This window comes from Bidens hawaiensis, unplaced genomic scaffold (genome assembly GCF_021521415.1).
Source record: "Bidens hawaiensis isolate Kalapana, Puna unplaced genomic scaffold, B.hawaiensis_p1.1 tig00419527_1, whole genome shotgun sequence".
NCBI lineage: Eukaryota > Viridiplantae > Streptophyta > Magnoliopsida > Asterales > Asteraceae > Bidens > Bidens hawaiensis.
The window spans coordinates 357,536-379,973 of record NW_027504890.1 but is presented as its reverse complement, the minus strand read 5'-3'; the positions used below and the strand labels follow the sequence as shown (position 1 = coordinate 379,973).

At 38.5% G+C, this 22,438-nt stretch overlaps 2 pseudogenes; both read right to left on the bottom strand.

Moving 5' to 3' along the window:
• Positions 1-4,333: 4,333 nt before the first annotated feature.
• On the bottom strand, positions 4,334-7,923 carry LOC143609285 (receptor-like protein kinase FERONIA pseudogene; annotated as a pseudogene).
• A 1,380-nt stretch (positions 7,924-9,303) lies between these two features.
• Positions 9,304-12,181, bottom strand: LOC143609280 (receptor-like protein kinase FERONIA pseudogene; annotated as a pseudogene).
• Between the last annotated feature and the right edge of the window lie 10,257 nt (positions 12,182-22,438).

Below are 22,438 nucleotides of genomic sequence, written 5' to 3'. Positions count from 1 at the left end.
AAGACGAGGGGGTGTTTGTTAGTGCACAGTTTTGTCATCTCGAGTCTTTGTAATTTATCAGTTGAAATTTATTATTATTTTAATGTAAGGGGTATTTATGGAAAACCAACTAGTTCGTTATGTATAGGCTCATTCGTTAAGGATGTTTAACGAATGGACAGTAGGCGATCCTATTGTTTTAAGGCACCACCAAAAATTTAGGCGATCCTATTGCCTTAAACGGAAACAAAGTAACACTCGTTTAGGCGATCCTATTGTTTTAAGGCACCACCAAAAATTTGTTGTTGAGTTGTCAATCTTGACAGTATAAGCCTTGGGAATCGGGTATGACCTTAAATCTTACTAACATTAATGATGATAATTGATAAACCATCGATTGAGGTGGATGTTTTGCATGAGTGTTTGCTTGAGGGCAGGCAAATGATAAGTGTGAGGATGTGATGAGTGAGTAAAAGAACCGGTCTTTAGTGTTTAATATCGTGTATTTTAGTTATTTATCTATATCGAAAACGATTACTTTGATTGGTTTTATGTGTGTAGGTGTTCGAGGCTTAAATGAGCTAATTTGGAGCATTCAAGATGGTGAATAATCAAGTTATAGATGAAGGAAGGAAACCAGAGGATCAAAACAGATCGTGAGCATTAAGAAAACGAAAAGTGGGACGTTTGACTACTGGGCAGGCCATAAGCTAAGGCCTTGCTAGGCCGTAAGGTAGACTGTGATGGGCGTAAGCCACTCTGACCACTGTAGCTTACAACCTCTGCACGCGCCAAATAGGATTTTGACGATTTTCAAGAGTATTTAAGGACCAGTTTCACATTAGGACGTGACTTATGCATACCTTAGCCGTCGGGGACGATTTTGGAGCAATTCCATACCAAACTAACACCTGCCAATCATCAATTACTCCATGGTTTTAAGTTTCTACTATAAAAAAATGCAGGATTCAAGATGCAGATGCAAGGCTAAACCACTTATGGCCACTTTAGGTGTGGGATTTGCATATAAAATGATTATTTTATGAACATTACCTATATTAGGATTTAGTTTTGATTAATATTTTGGATGGTTGAATCTATTTGCAGGAACCAATATGGCTGCTTTTCTGGGACTTTCATTTATTATCAACTATTTGGTTTGAGTTCATCAACAATTAAGATTACGTTTTTATCATCAATGAATCGTTTACTATTAATCATTGATATGTGTTAGGTCTTATATTAACGAACTGGTAATTAAGTAGACCGTATTCAGTTGTATCAATTCGTCGAATCAAGTTTTGTGAATCATTGCAACCAAACTATAGTGCCTAATAATTATTGATCTATTCTGATATACGAATTATGTCTATGTGATTCCCCAATTAGTACAAGTTTGGTCAGTCAGTTAATGCATTGCCCGAACCTGAAGTGTAGTCACCATTTCTCATATTGTTATACGACCAAATTAGTATTTAAACTGACATCGTTTGTCCACCCTAGCATAATTAATTAGAAAACAATGAAATATAGTAGTACTTCCTACCGATCCCCGTGGATTCAATACCTTGCTTGCGCTTGCAAGTAAATGTAATTTTAATATTTTTTTTAATTAATCTTTCGACATCGATTAAAATGGCGTCGTTGTTGGAGAATTAATGTGCAAAATGCTAGTTTAGTGTTTTGACTGTAAGAGACAAGAAAGAAATCTGTAATTTTCTCATATCAAAGGACTAAATGTGAAGTTAGACAAATTAAATAGGCCTACTCCTTTACACCCATCCGTCACAGCTTGTACCAAAGATAAGAATAAGGGTGATAACCAATTCAAAAATCAAACCAAAACAAAAAATGACAGTTTGGCTTTATGTTTTTGTAAACACTAAATTTAGTCTGTTTTTGGTTTTGAATGTAATGAAAACCAAAAAAACCTAGCAGAATTTATAGTTTTTTATTTTTTATTTTAAGTAATTTTTAAATATGTAGCTCAAATATGTTTGCGTAAATATATAGTTATTAATTATTTATTAATTAACAAAATAATTTTGACCCGAATTTATTCATCTCAACTATTTTTTTTTCGACTGAAATTTTTAAGCTCAATGGGAAAAACAAAAAACCGAAACCAAACCCGAGACCGTTAAACCGAATTGTTTTCGAAAAATCAAAAATGAAGTTTTGGTTTCTTTTCCGTTTTTACAAAAACCGACCCAAAGTAAACTCAATTTGTTTCTTTAATCATAATATGCAACTTTAAAAAGTTAGGATCGTTAAAAGTCCTACTAGGGACACACCCTATAAGCCCTGTATTAAACTATACTGATCGTATAAATTCCCGTATAGGTCTTTACGGGGGTCTATACGGGCGGGGTATAGTCCCCGTATAAGGGGTGTTTGGTGTAACTAGAAAACTCATGTTAAAGTTCAATTATTAAAAAAATAATACATATATATTCTTGAAAGTAATAAATCTCATCCTCTTCTGAGCTTTTCCAAATTTGGAATGAAAAAGAGGTCTGAACAAAACGTACCTTTTAGGTTTTGCACAAACTAAAAATGCAACACATCTGATATGGAAAATTCTTCATGTAAATACTCTCTCAAAGGTACGCAACCTAACGATTCATCCTGTTTTTACACGTTTTCTTATTCAACTATATTACTACGATTTTGGTAATATCTCTGCATCACGTAGTTTTAACGTTGATAATCTGATATAATTTGTTTTTCTTCTAATTATAGTTTATGTGTTATTATTATGTTCCTAATTTGTTAATGAGAGACAACTTTCTAGTGTGTATGCACTTTAGCTGTTCGATGTTTTGCGTGATAGGAGTCCTGATTGCTGCTGTAAGCCTGTCATGATACTTTGTTAATCAAATACCGACAAATTAAAAAACCGGGTCAGGTTATTCTACAAAGGGGATCATAACTCAAAATTTAATAAAAAAAGTAAAAATACAAAAATTTTTCATCATCTTTCTCGTTCTAAAAAAAAACACAATGGTAAGTGAAAATGATCATTGTGTCTTTTTGTTTATTATTGTGTTTTGTGTTTATTTTCTTCATTGATTGTGTCTTTTTTCCTTAACATTGTGTCTTTTTTTCTTTATATTGTGTTAGAGCATTCTCATCTAACCCCTCATATTATGTGAGGGGTGTTTTTATAATTTAGAGTGTGATTCAGGGTGTTGTGAGTGAAGAGTTTTTATATTTTGGAAAAAATAGTGATTTTTCTGTATATTTAAAAAGTTACTGTTCACCCTCTATAATTTTTTAATATATTTGAAAGTGGTTGTGAGTGAAGGAAAGAGAAAAGGTAATGATAAAATGTATAAAAAGTATTATTTAATTGAAATAGAGAGAGAAAATGTAATGAGTTTTAGTGTAATTTTTGGTTTAAGGATAGGGAATAGGATGAGAATGCTCTTATATTACTCAATATTGTGCTATATTTTGTTCGACGTTGTGTTATATTTTGCAATTTATCGTGCCTTTTTTTAGTTATAATTGTGTCTTTTGTTCATTTTCGTCATTGTGTCTTTGATCTCGGCATTGTGTCTTCTCGTCAATTTTATTTATTTATTTATTTATTTTGAACAGGAATGATGGTGTAAACATTTTAGTTTTTAAAACTTTTCGGTTATTATTTATATTTTGAGTTATAATTTTTTTTTAATTTATTATTGAAGGGTTTTTTGTGTGGTCACAAATCCTTCTCACAATTCTCATTTTTGCCTCCATTTATATTTTAACTTTACCCTAAAAAAGCAACCATTAATTTCTTAAAAGCAACGCCGATTGAACTATATTGTCGACCGACAAATCTGTTGTGGTGGCCGATTGAACTATATTGTCGGCCAACAAATCTAACATATTCATAAAATAATTTCTGAGACAAAAAAATAATTAAAAAGGTCGGACGACGACAGTTAATTAAACTGTCAGATCCGGCGGTCCGACCATTTAAACGGTCAGCCCGAGTGTTTAGTAAACGGTCGGTTTTTATTATATGCGGTCGGTTTTTTCAAGTTCGGTTGGTTTTTTAAATAGCTGTCGAGGCCGACCAAATAGAAGTACACATGTCAGATTGTGGGTGTTTGCAAAAACGGCCGGCTGATAGTCTAATCGGTCGGGTGATAGATTTATTTGTTTGGATCCAACAGAATAGAAAATGGCCATTTTGGAACTTTCAGAATTGGTTTGGTTAGTTTGGGAGTGTAATTGGTCAAAATGGCCAGTTTGGTCATTTTCCCTTTGTAGAATGTTGAAGCCAAGCAAAGGTGCCACTAAATCACACTATCCAAATGAAACATGCTTTTTAGTATCAATTTCTTTCAAAACCACTATAGTTCTTGTAGAATGTTATGCCATAGATTAGCTAGTGAGTCTGTCATTGATTGTTGAGGGGTGTACACACATGAAGGCTTGTTAATAATGCTGTGTGTTTCTAAATAAGTGGAGTATTCAATGAATAAGTTTTATTTTATTTCCCATTATCTAAACATAAGATTTTAAGAGTGAAATGGAACAGGACAGTCCAGTCTCATTTGTTTTAGAACCGCTGCATAGGGATGACCTAACAGGCATGATGAGTCAAAGCTATATAGAACGTAGCTGAGTGTGCCAACATACAGTTTGAGGACTAGTGGCAGTCGGCTTGGAGGCAAGCAACTATCGCAGCAAATTATGCTCTTCCTTGGTGAAAGTAAAGTTTGATTCCTTTTGGAACTAGGACTGAACACGACAGAAGTATTGATGCTAGAACTGATGAACACAACAGCGCTAGGTCTTGCCGGTGGCAGTGGGGCAGTTCTGGAAAATGATCGGAATGGTAATTATTAGCAGCCATCGGCTTGTGAACAGGAACCACACGTCAACAATAAACATTGTGAACTGATCCTGCGTGAATAGTACCCATAAATAGTAGATTCATGTTAATGGTCAATGAGCAGTAACTCCTTGACACAGTAATCGGTTGATAATCGGGACTGGTAACAGAAACAGGGGCACCCGACGGCGGCTACCTAGTATTATGTTGTGCCAATAGTCTTAATTAGCTCTAACACACCATGTAAAGAGAATGGGAGATATCTGAATAATTATAACGACTGGTGAACCCTCAATATGTACAAGTGAAACCCTAGAGGAGCTAACCTGACTCATGAGCTATATACAACTTTACAATATTAAATCACTAATAACTATAATAAACAATGTTCTAACACGGCCTCACCAACCATTCCACCCGTTTTCTCAGCATCTTCTTGCAGTTGCAATGCAAACTCTAGTCCCCAAACCACATCATCCATAGTTGGGCGTGCAAATCCTTGCTCTTTCAAGCAACTACGTGCTACCTCTCCAAACTTCGTTAAGCACTTGGCGGTAATCTCACCACTTAGGTTCAGATCGATTATCTCATGTAGGGCTCCCTTCCGATAACAAGACTTTCCCAATTCTACCAGATTCATTTGTTCATCAGGTAACCCTAGATTAATAACAGGTCTTCCACACAACACTTCAAGCAGAACGACTCCAAAGGAGTACACATCAGATTTGTTAGTTAGTTGTCTCCTACGATAATATTGAGGATCCAGATAACCTATGGTACCCTTCACCATTGTGCTACATGGTTTTCTGTTTGGTCTTTAGGGCCTAGCTTTGACAATCCGAAGTCAGATAACTTAGCAACCCAGTTTTCATCTAGTAAGATATTTGTGGACTTGACGTCACGATGAATTATTGCACGGTTTGCACCAGTGTGGAGATAATGCAACCCTTTGGCTGCACCAATGCAAATATGAAGGCGTCTTTTCCATGACAAAGGAGGATTGTTTTTCATGTATAGATGTTCCCTTAGAGTTCCGTTAGCCATGTAATCATAAACAAGTATCATCTCACGCTCATCATCACAATATCCAATCAGGGACACTAGTTGGGCATGGCGCAGCTTTGATAGAAACCCTATTTCTGTTCTGAATTCACGAAAACCCTGTTTGGATGATGAGTCGAGCCTTTTGATTGCAACAGTTGTTTTACCATTGTCAATGCACCCTTTATACACCATACCAAATCCTCCTCTTCCTATAACACATTTGGCATTAAATCCACAGGTAGCAACTTTCACTTCCATAAGTGAAAAGTGACGGCATCGATCTAATGGTAACAATGGATGGCAAGGCTTGGTAAATCTTGTTCTCAGGAAAACTACAAGAACTATAACAATCAACAAGACAAACCCTCCACCAACACCTCCAATTATGGGGGCATATGACAGAGTATTCTTTGAGTTCTGTATTGTGGGAGATGCGGCCCTTGGTTTTTGGTATTCGGTACTAAGTTCTGGGTTTTGGCTAGCAAGAGTTCCATCCATGCTCAATTTGAAGGCTTCCAAACCGTTCAAACAAGCATCTTGATATATTTCAGAATTGGTATTAGGATGCATCGCGACCCACAAATCTTGCTTGCCTCTTCTGTCATCCGGGTCATCGACAAACACAACGTAATCCTTGTATACAGGATACCCGCTACCTTGAGTTAAGTAGAACAGATCAATTTCATCGTCAGCAGTTTGATTATTAATGAAGATCTTGAAAACCACCTGACCTCTTTTTGTATATTGTGGTATAATATTGCAGAAATGGAGCCTGATCTTGTAATAGAACCAAGAATCAACAGGAAGTATCCAAGTCAGATTATACTTATCGGACTGCTTGCCCATACTTCTTTGGGTTTGATAAACTAGCTCAGGTGCAGTATAATTCGGTGTCTCTGTGGTATAAACAATCGGCTTCAGCAAATCATAAACTGGTGTCAATCCAATTGCTGTTGAGTATATGTAGCTATCATCACGATCCCATGACCGGTACATACCGGTATCTTGAGTTCCAGATAGATATCCCCCACCCATATTTAAACTGTAAACATTTTCAAGCGCTGTGTCGTTAGTGATAACGGGTCCATTAGTCATCCCAACTGGTTTAAGGTTCTTAGAATTGAAGTAGAGATTTTCGGGCATTGAAAGAATTTCTATGCCGTTTATGAAGGCATATGAGTTGGGTGAAGGTGTAAAGGTAACACTTAGGATTTGTGTATCTTTTACATATATGATGAATTCTTTGACAAAGTTAGGAACTTGGACTCCTGCATTGGACTGGGTCGTTGCCATAAAGGAGGCTGTTAAGTAAGCATTGAAGTTGTTTAAGAGAGAGTAGCCATTTGATGATACTGAGAAATAAGATTGGTTTGGGTTGAGGTTAGAATAGGTTGCGGGATAGAAATATAGGCGTAGGAACTTGGGCCCTTGGGAGACTGGAAATGTGTAGGTGAATGAAGAAGTGTTAAAGACTCGGGCGGTGGAGTATGGTGTTTGGGGGACTGAAGGATCTCGGTGAAGGGGGGTGGATGCAAAGGAGGTGGTGCTGATGTTGGAGCTTACAATGTTGAAACGTTGATCGCTATCCCATATCCGGTCAGAAGCGGTGGTGGTGGAGGTGGAACCACAGTTCAAGAGGTAATGATCGGTTGCTTTGTAAGGTTGTGCAGTGGTTGTGGTGGAAAAGAGAAAAGAAAAGAGAGGTAAAATGAACGTGAGCATAATGCTTGATATCTTTCCTTGTTGATTTAGGATATAATAAATAATATTAATAATAATAATAAGTATCTTTTATAGTTTAATGTAAATCATATCAGTGGTCCCAGTAGAAACTTAAAACTAAAAGGATTGGCTGGTTGACTTGAAAAGTCTTCTAAGTTTTTGCTACTGGCCAGTATGAATAATCCAGTGATTAATACCTTGTCCAATAGGAGTTGTACCATATAATGAGATGTAGACGGCGTCTGGATTTTCTTTCATTGATGGATTCATTCATCACTTACGTACCTATCATTTGAACTACCTGCGAAGTTGCTTGTATATATAAATTTTTGATGATTTTGTTATGGATGAACAACTGGTTTTTTTTTAACGAAGTTTTATATAATTTACTATAAAACGATTACAATAAAGTGGCAAGCAAACGGGCAACAAGCTGCGCCACAACCCCCTTTTGAATAGCAAAGCCAATCCTGCTAAAAACGAAGCTTTGGACCTAGAAGCTGAAGAGGTTCCGTGTACAACACGCTGAACCCTACTAAAAAATTTCACAGCCTCTGGAGCCAGAAAACCAAATGTATCAAAGGCAATGGTAGAAAGACATGTTGATTAGTAAATTATATAAAACTTCGTTAAAAAAAATTATTAACTAAGAAAACAGTAATAAAAAAAACTGGTTTTTATTAGTTTAATCTAGTTTGAAATGGATGAGTAACTGGATTTTATTAGTTTATCGTATTTTAATTATATATATTATATCTAATACTCGTAAATAAGTTTTATAAATATATAACATATAATGTTATATATATTATTCATAAGAGCAAGCATCGCTGTGCATATATGCATACCAAATTCGACTTGTTGGCTGCTTTTAGTTATGAATGGATGTCCTTTTAAGTTAATTTTCAAACTCCTAAAAAACGTTGTTGTATAATTTGATGAGAATGAAGTTAGGATTACAGGATTGTATTGATGACATCTTCTAAACATATATAATATATTACTGGAGGGCAAGTTTCTTTTTAGTTCCATCTTTATTACATCCTAAGGACCCTAACGTAGTGAACATACATCTTGACACAATTATACATTGGGTTCAATGTTTTCATTTGAAAACCGTTTTGTGGTTTTGTAGATTAGAATCTTGGTATAAATCTCTCACTTGACAGCGACAAGTAGACCTTGCAAGATGGGTGGGTCGGTCGGCAGGGCAACATGTCGGGTCAGAACAAGTGGGTCGGGACGTGTCTTTTTAAAGAAATCGTTATTTGGTTTGACTCAGAACGGGTTTTGACAAATATATGAAACAGGTCGTTTGCACAAAACACTAAAAAATTAACAACCTAATACAGCATGTTTTTATCAGTTTCTACAATTTTCTGCAGCTGTTTTTAACCCGGTCTATGTTTTGATGCAATTTTTAACGTGTTTTTATTAGCGAGCATATATTCTATGGTTTTGCTGTTTTGTAGATTAGAATCTTCTATGTATATTATATTTTTATATTGTTTGGAGATATTGTTTTAAGTTTAATTCTTTTTAATCTGTATTTATTGGTTAACCATGGAATGAGAGAATCATCTATTTATAGCAAATTACAGTTTCACCGCAGTTTTTTTAACTCGATCTACTTTTTTCTGCAGTTTTTTCTGGTTTTACTGCAGTGTGACCATTTTTTGCCTCCACAGTCTGCATCCCAGTAACAGATTTTCACAAATAAATGATTATGAATTTATGATCATATGGTAATTACTTTATTCATTAGATGACGGCTATTTAACATAACTATTCTACTACTACTAATGCAATCTTAATCGAAATCTAACATAAAAACTTGAACGAGAATTAGAAATCTAAAATACCACCAGATGTTACTACTATAGAAAACATTGATTGTTGGTTGGTTTGGCTCTAAAATTCCATCTTTGAAATCATCTTCCAACTGGCTTCAGAATCTCGGAGAAAACTGTTTCTGACTTGAACCCTACATCACTACTACTAATGGATGACGTGCCATATCTTATTGCACTTGATCCTGTGAACACATCATCGTCTGTAGTCTCTACTTGCATCACAAACGGAAGTTCTTGATTTTCAGACAAGGCTTCACCAAGCTTTTTCTCAACAGCTTCTTGTAGCTCCAATGCAAACTCTAGCCCCCAAACCACTTCATCCATGGCTGGCCTGTCACATCCTTGCTCTTTCAAGCACCTAACTGCCACATCTCCAAACTGCCTTAAACACTCGGGTGCAATCGCACCCTTTACTTTTGGATCAATTATAACCTCTAGGCTTTCATTCGCATAACAAGACTTCCCCCACTCTGCCAAACTCACTTGTTCTTTGGGAAGCCCGATACTCATAACAGGGCGTGCACACAACACTTCCAACAGAACAACTCCAAATGAGTACACGTCAGACTTCTCCGTAAGTTGCTGGGTTCGGTAATATTCTGGATCCACATACCCGACGCTACCCTTCACTACTGTGCTAACATGGTTTTGTGCTTGGTCTCTAGGGCCCAGCTTTGACAAACCAAAATCAGATACCTTAGCAACCCAATTTTCATCCAGTAATATATTTGTGGACTTAACATCCCGATGAATTATTGAACGTGTTGCACCCGTGTGAAGATAGTGTAACCCTTTGGCTGCACCTATGCAAATATGGAGGCGCCTTTTCCATGGCAAAGGTGGCTTGTTTGTCTTGTAGAGATGTTCTCGTAGAGTTCCGTGCGCCATGTAATCATAGACTAATATCATCTCTCTCTCATCGTCACAGTATCCAATCAGGGACACTAATTGGACATGGCGTAGTTTAGACAGCATCCCTATTTCCGTATGGAATTCTATAAAACCTTGATTGGATGATTCATTGAGCCGCTTGATTGCAACAGCGACGTTATCGATCTGCCCTTTGTACACCTTACCGAACCCTCCAATGCCTATGATGAAATCATCATTAAATTCACCCGTTGCCGCTCTCACTTCTTTAAGCGAAAAACGGCGACAGCGATCTGATGGCAGTGTGGAATGTGAAGACTTCGATTCCCCATATGCTGGGCCGTATGATGACCTGACTCGCCTTCGTTGGTGGAAAACTATGAGAACTAAGATAGACAACAACACTAGCGCGCCTCCAATGCCTCCAATTATAATGGCATAAGGAGGTTTCTTGTTTCTTTTTCCGGTTGTTGTGTACTCGGTTGATTGGGTTGTTGGACTAACATTTGGGTTTGGGCTAGCAAGACTACCATCCTTGCTCAACTTGAAGACTTCCAAACCATTTAAATAAGCATCAAGATATAGTTGAGAATAGGGATTAGGTTGCAACGCTACCCACAATTCTTGTTTGCCTCTGTTACCATCAGGGTCATTGACAAACACAGTGTAATCCTTGAATACAGGATACCCACTACCTCGTGTTAAGGTGAATAGATCAATTTCATCATCAGCAGTTTGATTATTAATGAAGATTTTGAAAATCACCTGCATACTTTTATTGTATTGCGGTATAATGTTGCAAAAATGTAGCCTGAGATAGTAAAAAAACCCAGAATCAACGGGAAGTATCCAAGTCAGGTTATAGTGACCAGACAGCTTGCCCATACTCCTTTGGGTTCGATAAACTGGCTCAGGTGCAGTATAATTAGGTGTCTCTGTGGTATACATAATCTGCTCCGTTTTATTATATTCATGTATCAACCCAATTGCTGCTCCAGATATGTAGCTATTATCTTGATCCCATGAGCGGTACATCCCTGTATCTTCATTACCAGATAATGTTCCCCCACCCATGTTTAGCCTGTAAATATTTTCAAGCGCCAGCTCGTTAGTAATAGGAGGTGCTGTAGTTATCCCAACAGGTTTCGGCTGCTTAGATTTAAAGTAGAGATCTTCCGGCATTGAAACGATTTCAATACCGTTGATGAATGCATATGAGTTGGGTGTGGGTGTAAAGGAAATGTTTATGATTTTCGTATTCGTTACATAGATGATGAATTCTTTGACCAAGCTGGCCCTTTTCAAGTATGAGGCGGTTTGGGAAGCACTGAAGTTGGTTAAGAGAGAGAAGCCATTGGATGAAACCGAGAAGAAAGATTTTTCTGGCTTGAGGTCAGAGTAGATAGCAGGGTAGAAATAGAGGCGAAGAAATTTGGGGCCTTCGGAGACCGGAATTGTGTAAGTAAACAAAGAAGTGTTAAAAATTCTAGCAAAAGAATATGGGAGTTTTCCAGATACTGAAGGATCTGGTTGGAAGGGGGGCGAAGGAAACGAAGCGGTGATGCTGTTGGATGGAAAGTATTTGGATTTCTCATCACTCTCCCATCTCGGGTCAGAAGTAGTGGTGGTGGTTGTGGGTAAACCGCAGGCGAGGAAGATGCGATCAGTGGCAATGTATGGTTGTGCAGTGGTGGTGAAGGCGAAGAGTAGGAACACAGATAACAAGGTTAACATGATGGTTGAAGAGTGGTGTGATTGCTTGAATAATATTTTGATTATTGGTCTTTTTATAAATTAGTTAGCAGCAGTGAAAGACTTGTCTGGTTGCTTAAAGCAAAGCGTAGACCTGAAAGTCTTCTCCAAAGTAACGTATACTTTGTGCGTATTAGCGGTACCACATTTAATTAGTGGTACGTAGTTATTTGTTACCCATTAAACTTTCGAGATTCAAATATTGTGAAGTTAGATATTTTAGTAAGATTCAAAACTAATAAAAAAGAAAACGAAGTCTAGGACTCTAGTCCGTGTCTACAATATTAATAAACGGAGATGCATTGCAACATATCGTAATGAAAAATCCACTTGAACGAGTCAATAACAGAACAGGATAACATATTGTATGGCCATGAAATGAACTGACCCCGCCAAAATGAGATTATTATTTTTTGAACAGCTCAAGTTAATTTTTTTTGTCACCTGCGTAATTTAAAAACAAACCACATGAAAACAAAAACTTATCTAATATATTGATGTCGCTAGATCAAAGACCTCTTTAGTCTAAAATACATTATCTAGATTAAAGGTGGCAAACAAACTTAAATGGGTTGTTTTGAGTCGATATGTATAACTTTTAAAATTTGATGGGCCATGATGGATCAAAAGAATTTTCTAAGGAGGTCAAGATAGGTTGGGAAAATGCTAATGACTTTTGGTTATGGGTGAGATTGAGTTTGTTTATGGGTTAGAATAAACTAAAACAAGCTACATCCAATTTTATTTCAAACAAAACCCACGAAACCGAATAGAAACCGAGAAATTGAAACTGAATAGATACAGAAACCGACCGAAATGAAAAAAAAAAAGCAAAACCGAACCGGAAAAAAAGCCGAAAAAATCAAACCTGAAACGATACAAAAGCTTTTTTTTAAATGAACAAGGATGATGGGGGAAACATTTTAGTTATTTTACATTTTGTGTTTTGATTTATATTTTGAGTATTATTTTTTTATTAATTTTTTTGAAATTTTTTAGGGGTTTTTGAAACCCTTTATATTTTAACCTTCACTTGGGTCAAGATTGGTTCACTTTACCCATCTTGACCTATACCCATCCTAAGTCCTAACCTCTATTTAAAAATTCCCATTCTAACCCATCACTCAAATCCAACCCAACTCATTCACATTGCCACCTCTAATTTAGACGGCATAAAACACCAACAAATTTCGAATATATAACTTTTACTATGTGAAATGTAAGTCCAGGTAATATGTTATCATATAGGCAATGTTGCAAAAATCCCGACTATGCGCCAATTAATCCAGATTAATCACTAGTCCCTACTTCCACTACAAAAAAAAATGTCATTTAGTGGCATACATTTTTAATGACATTTAGCTTTTGTGCCACTAATCTAGGTTTTTAGCGGCACTTTGCGTATGTCATCTTTGCTTAAACACATTTTTAGTGACACTTCATTTTTATGCCACTATTTTATGATTTTAGTGGCACTTTGCGTATGCCACTAAAAATCTAGTGTCAAACGTTTTTAATGGCATTTAGCTTTTGTGCCACTAATTTAGGTTTTTAGCGGCACTTTATGTATGTCATCTTTGCTTAAACACATTTTTAGTGCCACTAATTTATGATTTTAGTGGCACTTTGCTTATGCCACTAATTTTGGTTTTTAATGGCACTTTACGTATGTCATCTTTGCTTATAACACATTTTTAGTGACACTTAGTTTTAGTGCCACAAATTTATGATTTTAGTGGCACTTTGCGTATGCCACTAAAACTCTAGTGTAAAACGTTTTTAATGACATTTAGCTTTTGTGCTACTAATTTAAGTTTTTAGTACTTTGCATATGACATCTTTGCTTATAACACCTTTTTAGTGGCACTTAGTTTTGATGCCACTATTTTATGATTTTAGTGGCACTTAATGTATATGTAACATCCCGTTTTTCAGGTTTCGGTTAATATATGAAATGTGAGTTATTATGAGTCGGGCTAGTGTTGGGCAAATGGATATGGGTTATGGACTTGGGTTATGAAAGAAAGAAGGAAAGACCATGGGCTTAATCCAATAATCAATAAATATATATACCTTTAATACCCATTAATCCTTCATTTCACACATATTCCATACACCATCAAAACACGCGCTTAAGCTCTCTCTCTAGTTTCTCTCTCACTCTAGCCGAAATCACCAAGGAAGAACCGATTCCGATCCAAGGTAATGATGGTATGATATCGTATGAGCTTAAACCCGTAGATATAGTCACGAAACGACGAGCCGACACCGTTAAACCGTTTAAGTCACGAGATCCGGATGGAATCGGGTATAAACCGAACCTAAGATGAGCTTAGGGATCACCCTAGCTCAGATCTGGATCGAACGGGGCGAAAAACGGTGAAAAACGAGTTAAAACTTGTTATTCCGGCGAATCCGCAGTTTTCCGGCGGCGGCGCCGGAAAAGTGTGTAAATAAGTATGTAAGAAAAGATGAAAGTATGTGTCTTCGGATACATGTGTATGTATATGGATGTAATGTATGATACCTAATTAACTAGAACTCACTCAGCGTAGCTGACTTTTAGTATGCATGCAGGTGAGTAGAATGAGGTAGCTCGTTTGATGAAGACACATGGCATGGGATTGAAGATACCGGCATCTCAAGAAAATGTTATGATGTTTTAAAGACTAAGTTTGATTTTAAATAACTATGAATGTTTGTTAAGACAAGAAATGATGGATATGTAATATATTGGTTGAAGTTTTATATTCCGCGTAAAGTTTTAATTAACTCTGATATTTAGAACTGTGTTTATGAGTAAATCTAACGTTAAAGTGAGGCACCGGTAACAGGGCCTTACAAGTTGGTATCAGAGCAAAGTTCGAGAGATTTAAGCATCCTACATGCTTAGACTCGAACAGAGAATGGGATTAAAGTAAGAAAAGAAAGAAATTGCCAGTACGAGAATGCCATGTGTCACTCAAGCAAGCTAAGTAAAGGTATGAATGCTGAAAGTATAATGATGAATGGATGTTTGCGTAATTGCTAGATAAATAATGTATGAATGCCAGCTTAATAGCTAGGGATAGGAGTATGTGATGATATGAACTGTTTGATTGTCTAACTGTTAGAAGTAGAATTAGCACAAATAGACTCATAAGAGGAAGTGTATAGGACACGGAAAGTAACGTGAGCTAATCACAGTTGGCCACTGTTATTGCCTGTTATCCTTACTGTCCTTGTACTAAATGGTTCCTTAAGTGATGACGTTTGTGTTTCCTTATAGAATACGAATGGCTGGAGCTAAGAAAGCTGCTGGAAAAGGAGGGCGTACAGGACGTCGTGGTAGGCCACGTGTTGTCCGAGAACCGTCAGTAGAGGTAGCCACTAACAATGAAGGCGAAGGAAGTGCAGCTGGTCGAAATCCGAGTAACAACGAGGGAGTTCAGCTGGATCCTGCAATTCAAATTGCCATTGCTCAGGCGGTAGCAACTGCTGTGAAAAACATGAATCCTGATAAGTCTGCTGGAGGCTGAGAAGGAACCGCTGAGAGGGCGGAAGGTGAATGGAGGAAGGATGATGAAGGGGAGAGGGAAGAATCGAGCATTGTGAAATCAGTGAAGGTGGATGATAGAAAAAGGGGTCGAGGTGGATGCAACTATAAGTCTTTCAAAGGTTGTGATCCACCAAAGCTAACTGGCTTGGGAGACGCGATCGCTACTCTCCAATGATAACCGCGATGGAAAAATTTATCCAAATTAGCGAATGCCGTCCCGACCAAGCTGTGGGGTATGCTACCCAATCATTCGGTGAGGAGGCGATGTACTGGTGGGAGACAGTTGAACAGAGGAAGAGTCGAGAAGAGATCAAGGCTTTGAAATGGGACGATCTGAAAGAGTTGGTGATGAAACGATTCTGTGCTGGTGTTGAGGTGGAGAGGGTTGAAATGAAGTTCTTGAGTCTGAAGGCGGGTAAGATGACACACCGCGAATACACTACTGAATTCAACCGCATGTCGAGGTTGGTGCCTGACATGGTGAACACCGAAGCCAAAAGGATCAAGTGTTATGTGAGGGGACTACCACTGAACGTCCGCACCTTGGTCAAGACCAGTAAACCTGCTACTTTTGACTCTGCTGTTGAACTCGCAGAGATGGTTTACGAGGATCTGGCTGTGGATGAGGTGGTGGTAGATGAGAAGAAGGAGAAGAAGTGGGTTTCTGCTAAACGGCACGGTACGCAGTTGTGGAACTCCAAAGATAAAAAGTAGAAGGTGTGGGAGAAGAGGTCGTGTAGGACTTGCGGGAAGATGCACGCTGGAGAGTGCAAATGGGGCACTGGTTCTGATGTGTGCCATAAGCGTGGAAAGTCCCATGGAGGGGAATGCAGACTAGGGTCGAATGCTTGTTACAAATGTGGTAAGGTGGGGCACTTTGCTCAGGATTGCCATTCAAAGCCCACATGTTATAAGTGCGGGCAGACAGGACACTTGGCGAGGACATGTACGAGTGGTGAATCTGGAGGGAGTGAGAAGAAAGATGCTGATCAAGCGAGGCCGAGAACTAGAGCCTACATGCTGACCCAGGAACAAGCTAGGCAGATTCCTAATGTTGTGACGGGTACGTTCTTAGTAAACGGTATTTCTGCTTCAGTATCATTTGATTCGGGTGCGAATAGAAGTTTTGTAGCTACGACATTTAGTAAACTAGCTAAAATGAAATGTTGCCGAGTGTCTGAAACCTTCATAGTAGAAACCGCTAGTGACACCTCGGTGAAAATAACGAAAATGGTTAAGAATTGTAAGATAGAATTAGAGGGACATGAGTTACCTGTTACCTTGTATGTTATGACCTTAGGAGGGTTCGATGTAGTGTTGGGGATGGATTGGTTGTCTGAATACGAAGCTCAGATAGTATGTAAGAGTAGGATAATAAAGCTAAAGTCATTGGACAGTAGTGTGGTGACAGTTTATGGTGATAAAGAAAGTTCAGGGTTTAACGTCATTTCAATGATGAAAGCCGAAGGTTTGTTAAGGCGAGGGTGCGGTGCCTACCTGGCGTATGTTATCAACGCTACGGCCGAGACGAAAGAGATAAAAGATGTTCCTATTGTGCGCGACTACCCAGAAGTATTCCCTGAGGATCTTCCGGGGTTGCCACCGGAACGTGAGATAGAATTCCAGATAAACTTAATACCAGGGGCCCAGCCCGTCGCGAAAGCACCTTACCGTCTAGCGCCGTCTGAGATGAAAGAATTGATGTCCCAACTGCAAGAACTCCTCGATAAAGGTTTCATAAGACCAAGTGTTTCCCCTTGGGGCGCGCCAGTGTTGTTCGTGAAGAAGAAGGATGGGAGTATGAGGATGTGCATAGGCTATCGCAAGTTGAATAAGCTTACGATAAAGAATAGATATCCCTTGCCAAGGATAGATGATCTGTTTGACCAACCACAAGGTTCGAGTTGGTTCTCGCGAATAGATCTCAGATCAGGTTATCATCAGCTGAAGGTGAAAGAGGCAGACATCCCTAAAACAGCGTTTCGGATGCGGTATGGACACTACGAGTTCCTCGTGATGTCATTCGGTCTAACGAATGCTCCCGCAACATTTATGGATATGATGAATAGGGTGTGTCGGCCGATGTTGGATAAGTTAGTTATCGTCTTCATTGATGATATATTGATTTATTCAAAAAGCGAGTCTGATCATGCCGGCATCTGAGAGGAGTATTGGAGACTCTAAAGAAAGATAAGTTGTATGCCAAGTTCTCGAAATGCGCGTTTTGGTTGCGAGAAGTCCAATTTCTAGGTCACGTGATTAATCCAGAAGGGATTTCAGTGGACCCAGCTAAGATTGAGGCGATAACCAATTGGAAGACTCCGCAGAACCCGACTGATATACGAAGCTTCTTAGGGTTAGCTGGCTACTATAGGAGATTCATCGAAGGTTTCTCCAAGATAGCCGCACCGTTGACCGGTATGACCCGAAAGTCGATAGTATTCAGTTGGGGTAAGTTTCAAGAAGAGGCTTTTCAAGAGTTAAAGAAGAGACTCACGCAAGCTCCAATCCTTGCTTTACCCGATGGTGACGAGGATTTGGTTGTTTGTACTGATGATTCGCATCGTGGGTTAGGTTGCGTGTTGATGTAGCTTACGCGTCTAGACAGTTGAAAGTCCATGAGAGTACTTATCCGACGCATGATTTAGAGCTAGCAGCAGTAGTACATGCTCTCAAGATATGGAGGCATTATCTGTATGGTACTAAGTGTACCATTTACACATATCATAAGAGTTTAAAGTATTTCTTCGAGCAGAAGGAATTAAACATGAGACAGAGAAGATGGTTGGAGTTGATTAAGGATTACGACTGCGACATTAAATACTATCCCGGTAAAGCTAACGTGGTCGCTGATGCGCTAAGCCGTAAGAATGAGGAAGTCATTGTAACAGTAAAGTCATATCAGCTAATTATGAATTCGAGCTTATTCGAAGAAATCATCAAGGTGTAGTTAGAAGTGCTGGTAGATGAAGGGCTAGTAAAGAAAGAAAGGATTTTCGGTCAGCAAGACGAGTTGATGGAAAACACGCATGGTGTTAAGACTAGGTTTGACCGTATGTGGATTCCACGCCATGGAGATCTCAGAGGTCGAATCTTAGATGAAGCTCATAAGTCAAGATATTCGATTCATCCAGGAGCTACTAAGATGTACCAAGACTTGAAAAGAGATTATTGGTGGCCGGGTATGAAGAATGATGTAGTAGATTATGTCAGTAAGTGTTTAACTTGCTTGCAAGTCAAAGCAGAGCACCAGAAGCCTTATGGGAAGATGCAACCGCTAGAGATACCAGAGTGGAAATGGGAACACATCACCATGGATTTCATAACTAAGCTACCTCGTACAGCTAAGCATCATGATACCATCTGGGTGATTGTGGACCGTTTGACCAAGAGTGCTCACTTTCTGCCTATACGAGAAGCTATCTCGTCAGAAACGTTAGCAAGCTTGTTCATTAAAGAGGTGGTATCCAAGCATGGAGTACCGTTATCGATCGTGTCTGATAGAGATACTCGTTTTACTTCGAGGTTTTGGAAGAAGTTCCATGAAGCCATGGGAACGAGATTAAACATCAGTACGGCGTATCATCCTCAAACAGATGGACAGTCTGAAAGGAAGATCCAAACCCTTAAGGATATGCTACGTGCTTGTGTTTTAGACTTTGGTGGAAGTTGGGATGATCATCTGCATCTAGCAGAGTTCTCCTATAACAACAGTTACCATTCAAGTATTGGTATGCCACCGTTTGAGATGCTTTACGGTAGACGATGTAGAACTCCGGTATGTTGGGGAGAGATTGGTCAAACGAGATGGGAAGTTTGGAAGTTGTTCAAGAAACTTCTTCAAAGTTTGATCAGATCAAAGCGAGAATGAAAGCTGCGCAAGACAGACAAAATTCGTATGCTGATAAGCGGCGACGACCAATTGAGTTTTACGTTGGTGACAATGTGATGCTCAAGGTCTCGCCTTGGAAAGGAATTATCCGTTTTAGAAAGAGAGGGAAGTTGAGTCCGAGGTACATTGGACCGTCAAGATTTTAGATCGAGTAGGTGAAGTGGCTTACAAGTTAGATTTGCCAGAAGAGTTAGAAGGAATTCACTCAACCTTCCATTTTTCTCATCTGAGAAAATGTCTGGCTGATGACACGTCGCCATTAATGGACATTGAGGTTGATGAACAGTTGAACTACGTTGAGCATCCAATCGAGATAGTTTATCGCAAGGAAAAGCAACTCCGACACAAGGTTATACCCCTAGTGAAGGTGATATGGAAGCATCGCAATGGATCAGACGCTACATGGGAAGTTGAGGAAGAGATGCGCAAATTTTATCCAAATTTGTTTGTGTAATAGTTAGGTTTCGGGGACGAAACCTCTTTAAGGAGGGAAGACTTGTAACATCCCGTTTTTCGGGTTTCGGTTAATAAATGAAATGTGAGTTATTATGAGTCGGGATAGTGTTGGGCAAATGGATATGGGTTATGGACTTGGGTTATGAAAGAAAGAAGGAAAGACCATGGGCTTAAGCCCATGATCAATAAATATATATACCTTTAATACCCATTAATTTTTCATTTCACACATATTTCATACACCATCAAAACACGCACTTAAGCTCTCTCTCTAGTTTCTCTCTCACTCTAGCCGAAATCACCAAGGAAGAACCGATTCTGATCCAAGGTAATGATGGTATGATATCGTATGAGCTTAAACCCGTAGATATAGTCACGAAACGACGAGTCGACACCGTTAAACCGTTTAAGTCACGAGATCCGGATGGAATCGGGTATAAACCGAACCTAAGATGAGCTTAGGGATCACCCTAGCTCAGATCTGGATCGAACGGGGCGAAAAACGGTGAAAAACGAGTTAAAACTTGTTATTCCGGCGAATCCGCGGTTTCCGGCGGCGGCGCCGGAAAAGTGTATACGAGATTAAGGGATGTCAGGGAATGTTCTGACATTCCCTGACCTAACCCTATTTCGTTAACGGAAAGTTAACGAATTAGAGGTAATTCGTTAGCGGAGATGTTAACGAATTAGACGCAATTCGTCCAGTGATTCGTTAAGGAAGAAGATAACGAATTAGCTCATCTAGTTCGCTACGTCAGATAGCGAATTAGGCTAACGAACTAGGATAGCGAACAGGTTAACGAATTAAGTCAGGTTCAGATGACGAATCAGATGCTGATCAGATGACGAATCAGTTAACGAACCAGATCACAAAAGATAACGAATTGGTTAACGAATTAGGCTTAATTCGTTATAAGAAATGGGTTAGCGAATTAGAAGATAATTTAAAATCTTAATGGAAAATGTGTTAAGATAATTTAACCCCAGCCAGGGGCTCTGCCCCTTGGACCCCGCTAAGGGCTGCCGCCCCTGGAACCCCTCTGCCAGGGGCGCTACCCCCGGACCCCCGTTCGTTGAGGGTTATAATTAGACTAGAAACGCGATATGGGTCGCGATAGTTAATTGATACGTGTAATTGTTATACAGTTAGTCATGCACAGCTCAAGAAAGGAATTACCATAAACGGTGAACGTAATCGCGTTCAGGTGAGTTTCTAGTCCCACTTCCTTGTTATATTTTCGGGGCTGTGTGCATACTCGATGTGATAGTTAATACACTTACCTTAGGTGGTAAGTGTATGCAATGTATGATGATTGCTTGACGGCGCGTGAACGATCTTCGGATATTGCATGTGCCGTCAAGTGGTAGTTAAAGGTATGATTGACATATGAATGATGTATGTATGAATATATATGATGTATGAATAATGTATGTATGATATGTTGATGGTACGTGAACGCTCTTCGGAGATTGCACGTGTTGTCAAGGAAAGTATGAAAAGGACAGGTTTGTTATAGTAGTACGAATGTAGGGAACCGACCCTAATAGTATCGGCGAATGAAGGGGACCGACCCTAATAGTATCGGCGAATGTAGGGAACCGACCCTAATAATATCGGCGAATGCTGTAGGGCATAATGCTCTTTAAAGGTATATGTAAGAATGAAAGTATGTACGCAAGTGTGTAAATAAGTATGTAAGAAAAGATGAAAGTATGTGTCTTTGGATACATGTGTATGCATATGGATGTAATGTATGATACCTGATTAACTAGAACTCACTCAGTGTAGCTAACTTTTAGTATGCACGCAGGTAAGTAGAATGAGGCAGCTCGCTTGATGAAGACACATGGCATGGGATTGAAGATATCGGCATCTCAAGAAAATGTTATGATGTTTTAAAGACTAAGTTTGATTTTAAATAACTATGAATGTTTGTTAAGACAAGAAATGATGGATATGTAATATATTGGTTGAAGTTTTATATTCCGTGTAAAGTTTTAATTAACTCTGATATTTAGAACTGTGTTTATGAGTAAATCCAACGTTAAAGTGAGGCACCGGTAACGAGGTCTTACAGTATACCACTAAAAATCTAGTATCAAACATTTTTAATGGCATTTAGCTTTTATGTCGTTAAATTTTTGTTGAAGACCACGCGAATATGTGATATTGAACAATTGTCAAAACCATAATATCCACTAAAAGTTAACCAATATAAAAAGTATGGATTTTCATTTATAGATTAAGTTAAAATTTAAGTACGTATATAAAAAAACTAAAATAAAGAAAAATACACAAAATGAATAAAATAAAATAAAAAAAGAAAAACCACACATGTGGGGATCGTGATATAATCATGACTATGATGCTTGTTTCACTTAATAAGAGAGCTTGAGGTTGGCTCATTTAACTTACGAGAGTTCAAGCTCGAGCTTTGTTTTAATAGCTCTAGCTCAGCTCGTGAATAGCTTTTTAAGCTCAAGCTCGACTCGTGAGTAGT